Source organism: Danio rerio, chromosome 3 (genome assembly GCF_049306965.1).
Source record: "Danio rerio strain Tuebingen ecotype United States chromosome 3, GRCz12tu, whole genome shotgun sequence".
NCBI lineage: Eukaryota > Metazoa > Chordata > Actinopteri > Cypriniformes > Danionidae > Danio > Danio rerio.
In genome coordinates this window covers 56,837,676-56,844,259 of record NC_133178.1, presented here as the reverse complement: position 1 = coordinate 56,844,259, position 6,584 = coordinate 56,837,676, and positions in this window count along the sequence as shown.

Here is a 6,584-nt window from a genome sequence, read left to right as displayed (position 1 = left end):
GGAACTTATGAAATTCAAATGATAGCCATCCCTATCTTTTTAGTTAAAGCCATGCATACACTTGCTATTAAAGGGCACATATGATGAAAATCATCTTTTGTAAGCTGTTTGGACAGAACTGTGTGTAGGTGAAGTGTGTCCACATTCATATTGGAGTGATGTAAAGACAATAAGACCCCTTTTTATTTTCCTAATGATAAAATAGGATCCAAATCCCTTTCATTTTGAGGCCTACCTCAATGTGTGAAGTGTGGTTTCTCTGCCCACCGAATTGATTGATATTTTTTACGTAAAGAAACAACCTCATCTTCATCATGATTTTGTGAATGTCTAAGTTTTCCCTCATCAGTGCAGAGTTTTACATCTCTGTTTATTCAGTGGGAAACACTGAAGCCTTTTCAAGATTATCACAGAATTGAGTTAAGTTTGGTGAAGGAAAGTCATGGTTTGGGGTTATATTCAGTATGGGGCATGCGAGAGATCTGCAGAGTGGATGGCAACATCAACAGCCTGAGGTATCAAGACATTTGTACTGCCATTACATTACAAACCACAGGAGAGGGCAAATTGTTCAGCAGGATAGCGCTCCTTCTCATACGTCAGCCTCCACATCAAAGTACCTGCAAGCAAATTGAGGATTGAGGATTTGCCAGCTCAGTCACCAGGCATGATCATATTTTATTTTGGTAAAATAAGCGCAATCTAGAGGCCTTTGCCTTCCATATAAGCCACTTCTGATACCAAATAATCAACTAGAAGTCAAGTTATTTGATGTTCCTAATACTTGGATAGGTGACAAGAGATTTGTCAAGTAGTATACTGTATAAAAACTATGTTTAGGATTTTTTCTTCTGTCAAATTGGTGCCCAATTGATTGTTGACCTTTAAGTCAACAGGAGGGTTAAACACTTGTTCTTGAACGTGTTCTGATCATAGACTGTACAATTTAAAAAATAATAGAGGTAGTGTCTGTGATGTTACCCATTGGTGTCTGAAGAGTATATTTGAAGATCAAAGTTAGACAGAAGATAAGATCAAGATGAGAAGAGAATACGATCAAAGTTGGACAGAGCCATTTTAGCAGCATGTCACTGTGGATGACTTCCAGATAATCAGGCAAGAACGTAGGTGCATCTAGAGCAGGGTTGTCCAAACTTGGTCCTGGAGGGCCAGTGTCCTGGAGAGTTTATCTCCAAACTTGCTTAAACACACGTCAGGAAGTTTATAGAAAATCTAGTAAGATCTTGTTTAGCTGGTTCAGGTGTGTTTGATTAGGGTTTGACCTAAACTCTCTAGGGCATCGGCTCTCCAGGACCAAGCTTGGACAACTGAAACACAAACACACTCAATAAGAAGCTGCTGCTTTACCTTTTGTTAACACTGTCTTGCAGTCTGCCCCTATGGTCAATGTTAATGAGCGCCAACAATAGCACTGAGTTCATTCCCAGCTCAAGGCCCTTTGCCGATCCTTCCCCCCTCTTTCTGCTACCCATGTATTCCTGTCTCAACTCCACTGTCCTATATAATAAAGGTCAAAAGCCCTTTAAATATATTTAAAAACACTGTCTTGCTAAAAACATTTTACTCTTATGCATGTACTTTTAGCATTATAAAATATTCTCTTTACTTTGGTTAAACTAGAGTGTTTCCCACTCACTTTCCCACATGGATGAAAAACTCCACACTGATGATGTTTGCGATGAAGATGAGGTTGTTTTTTCATGCAAAAAAAATTTTGAACAACTTTGATCTAGAGATACCTGAACTTTTTATTTTTTATTTTGGGGAGTAGGGGTGAAATGATTGACACTTTATTAAACATCCATATCACTTCCATATTCTGGGCACATCTGCTTGGGTGTTTGCTTTATTATCAATGTATTTACTGAGTTTGGTCTTTCAAAAACACTCTTTTAGGGCATTAAATCATTGGTTGCATTAATGTTAAGCATTATTCTTATGAGGTTTTAGTTTATTAGCGGAGAAAAATGCTTATTGAGCTATCACTTCCAAATGTAGTCTGTGTTAGTAAAATTAGCCTACAGCTAATCAGTCTGTTGGGTTCCAGCGTGCAGAAAGTTTAAAAGGAAGTTGCCAATTGTAAATTAATTATTTTCAATAAATCAAGATAAGAAATGATTAATACTAATCCCCAAAAGGTGCAATGGACTATAGAAAGCAATTTCAAATAAAAGCAACAACAAGGCAGAGATACCAAGTTCTGCAGCTGGAATTAGCCAAGGTGACATGGTCAGCAGAAGATACCTGTCACTCAAGTAGCCATGGTCTTAATTTTGCAGAATTTTAAGGCCTAATATAAAATAAATCGATAGGTTTTTAAAAAACCTCTCCCTCACCCTCTTTCAGATATCATAAAAGGCAATATTAGCTATTAACCAAAAACTATGTTTGTACCATGCTCTTCATATTTTTTCTGCTGTAGAGTTTAGCTTTTTAACAAATGTTTTCTATGGGACTGACTCAATTTTGAAGCCCCCATCTAGTGGCTAGTCAATAGATTGCAGTTTTTAGTCACTTCCAAGCAGACCCCTGTGAAACTGGTGTGGAGCATGAAAATAATAGGGAAGAGTATGCAAAATATGGACGCTAGTGTTCACAGGAGACACATCTGAATGTGTATTATTACCAGGTGGAAAGTGTAGTGTGTCTCCACTGACCACTTATGATCAGGTTAGTGGAAATGTCTGATAATAAGAGGAGGAAACAGGGACTCTCTTTTCTTCTGCCTATGATCAATATTTCAGTTTTTTTTTTCTCTATTTGGAACAATAAAAACAATTTTATTTGCTTTTGAGGCAAGTGGCAGTGGTGGATGAAGTACACAAACCAGATAAATGAGTATAGTACAAATACCCAAAATAAAAATAAAAAGAAGTACAAACTTTTTAAAAGCTTATTGCAAACAATGTCAAATATGACCTTGGGCAGCAAAATCAGTACGCTACATGGATATATTTTTATATAAGCCCAACCTTTGATCAGTGATGTGCATCAATAAGCACTTTATATAGAAAGCTTTAAAGGCAATATTCTCAGTGTTTAGATTTCTGTCAGGACAACTCTTGAAGAAATTTAGTATGACATAAAATAATTATATTATATTTAGGACTAAATATTATCATATTTAGTATGTATATGTTAGTGTTGAGGTGTTTGGTCTTCTATGGTGGCATAGAGCTGCTATGCTGCTGCTGCTGTTCCTGTGACTGTTATATCAGAGCAAGTTCCAGGGCTTGCTATTGCCAGTATATTCACAGCCATGGCGTATGAGTACATAACACATAATCTATGAACCCCATAGCAGATCTAAAAACAAGTGGAGTTAGGGTGGGGGAGGGAAACCCGCTGCATATTACAGCGTTGAGCAATACATTTTAAAATGTTGAGGACCAAGCTCATTAGCTGCCGAGGCAACATCGATCTCCTGCTTCATGTAGTTAAATAGCTGATTAGATGACCTATCAGCCTGCAATTACATAGTCCCAGCAGGCACAGGAAGTCAACACTACATCAGAATGTCATTTCACGTCATTATTGGACATCAAAATAACATTGTCCTCAAATGCTGGCGACCTAAATCTAACCTAATATTAATGTCTTATGATTAGGCCCACACGGAATCTGTGCGCGCAGAATTCCGCAGATTTTTCACAGATTTCCTGCAGAATTCCGCAGATTTCTGCAGATTTTAAGCCCATCATTAATTCTGTTTATTTACTTAAGTAAATGTTTAAATCTGAATTTATTCAGTTTTTATTCTGTAATTTATTACTTTTTATTTAATATATTAAGGTTTTAGTTATGATACTCCCCTGGATACTCCCAAAATAATTACCAAAATTTACCACAGAAATAGCAAAAAACGTCCGCAGATTCCGTCTGGCCCTGCTTATGATCTTGTGTGTCTGCTGGGGTGTTCCATGACTCCCTGCTCTGATGAGTCTCGATTTCTGCTGTGACATTTGGATGGTATGGTCAGAATTTGGTGTCAACAACATGAAAGCATGGATCCATCCTGCCTTGTATAAATGGTTCAGTCTGGTGGTGGTGGTGTAATAGTGTGGGGGATATTTTCTTGGCACACTTTGGGCTCATTAGTACCAATTAAGCATCGTGTCAACTCCACAGCCTACCAGAGTATTGTTGCTGACCATTTCCATGTGTACCCATCTTCTGATGACTACTTCTAGCAGGATAACACACCAGGACAATCACCAGATTTCAAGCCAATAAAGCACCTTTGGGATGTGGTGAAACGGGAGATTTGCATCATGGATGTGCAGCCGAAAATCTGCAGCAACTGCGTGATGCTATTATGTCAATATGGGCCAAAATCTCTGAGGCATATTTGCATTAATTTGTTGAATTTATGCCACAAAGGATTAAGGCAGTCCTGAAGCATGGGTCCAAACCAGTACTAATAAGGTGTACTTAACAAAGTGTGAAGCCGTTGAATGTACATGCCACTTTCAGATGATGTAAAAGTTGTTAATTTCAAAAGAATTTACCTTTTCGACATGTTTTGTGGCTCATGGTCACAAATAGGATTGTAGAAATTGATGCATTGGTTTGTTTTGTTTCTACAAATAACACATCATTTGTTTAATTTTATACTTACATCCACATGTAGGAGCAAGTTAAGTTACAGTTTCTCTTTTTAAAATGCATATTTGTTTCTTTCAGCATCAGGCTTACTATTCTAAATAGTAAGCATCTATTTGCTTGCAATTTTCCCTTGTATAGAAGACAGAAGATGCAAAAGTTGCCAAATCTTACCCCACTCTCCCCCAGGCTGTCTCCAGTCCTCTCTAAACCATAATACTCCTTGACCAGCTGCATTTACTTCTCAATGTTCAAACAACCCTATGTTTTTGCTTTAGCTGTCTGTTTGACAGAGCAGCAGAGGTTCAGTATTGAAGCTTTGACCCTCTCCCGGATCACTGACAAGAAAGAAAACCCAGCCGTTGAAGAAGAAGAAAAAAAAAGAGGTGAGGGGAAATGAAAAAGCCCAGTGTGAAATGTTTGGATATCTCATGGCTGAGTTGCTGCAATGCTGTCTGACTAATGAATCCCTGGCGTTTGAGTGACATCGTTGAAGCTCGTTCTTTCACGCCATGCCTTCGTCCTCCTCCTTCTATTTTCTCGCTCTCTCTCTGCCATCCATCGCCCCTCCCTACCATCCACTATTGTTAGTCTTTTTTTTTCCTCAAAGCGGACAAGTCAGCATAGACGGTAAACATAATTCATACACAGTAAACAGGGCTGTGTATTCGCTGTGATTCTCGATCACGGCCGTGCCACACGTTCACGAACTCATTGACTCTTTTGAGCGCACACACACACCAAGCTGATGAGAGATATAATAAATGATGACCTTTGACGGCTCTGTCTGAGCCCGCCATGGTAGCTGAATGATCAAGTTTGAAATCTCCATAGAAACTGCAGGCCGCCTCTGTTTCCTCCCACTCTTCAGCTGGCTTTTTTTCGGTGGCGTCTCTCTTCACCAGGCTAATGTTGTTCGGAAAGGCTAGAGCTGAGGTTTTATAGTGTGTACTGTTTTTTTTTTTCTCTCTTTTGCAATTATAAACACTGCACAATAGGTAATCAGGTTCATATTCTTGCGTTGAGAGTGTTGCTGTTTGTTTTTTTGCGTGTGCAGTGTTCCTGATGGAGACAATATAGGTGTTGAATTGCAGGAAATGAGGGGTGCGATGATTACCGAGCTTGCTGGCCCCACAGATACGTGCTTCTAGCATCCATCTCCTCCTTCTTGTATTTTCTCTATCCTGCAATCATTTCATCAGGCGCTTTTCTCCTCCGGGCCGCTCATCACTTCCTCTTCATCCTCCTAGCCATCCTTCGCCCTGCATTTGGCGGCAAACTGATGGGATGTTTTTTCTCTCTGTCTCTCTATATTTTGCTACTTTGATTGTCACGCTTGCCTCCATTTTGTTCTGTTTTCATTGGCACAAATGGCTTTTTTCTGCTCTCTGCCAAAAAGCTTGTGGGGTGAATCGCATGCAACAGCTTCGTTCTCAATCTTTGTCAAAAGTAAAATGAGAAATCAGCATTAACGTGGCACATTTTCCTAAGTGCAACCGTAAAAATAACTGCGTGGTGCACAGAGTAGAGTGGTTTGCGATTCATTAGAGTCACATACGTCAGAGCTAATATACTGAAATATATGTGATTTTTTCCAATTTGATTATATTGACAGACACCAGTGGCACCAGTAAGTGGGGGAAGTAAGGACGATTCAAAGGGCCCATGCATTTTGGGGGTCTCCAAAGATTTAATTAAAAGCCACGACCCCCTTTGCCTCCCCTGGCTTTTAACTTTTGTCTGCACTCACCCCTTCCTTCTTCCTGCTCTTCAATTTTGTCCTCAACACCTCCACCTCCTCTTCCATCCCCCCTCCCCGTTCTTCACTTTCGTGTGTGGTAACGTGGTAATGTGGTCAAATCTGAAAATGTGGTAAAAAATCAGGCTGCCACGGGGGCTTTTCTTTTTCTGGATTGCTTTTTAAAACACTATCGGTTGGGTTTAGGGATGTATAAGGGCTG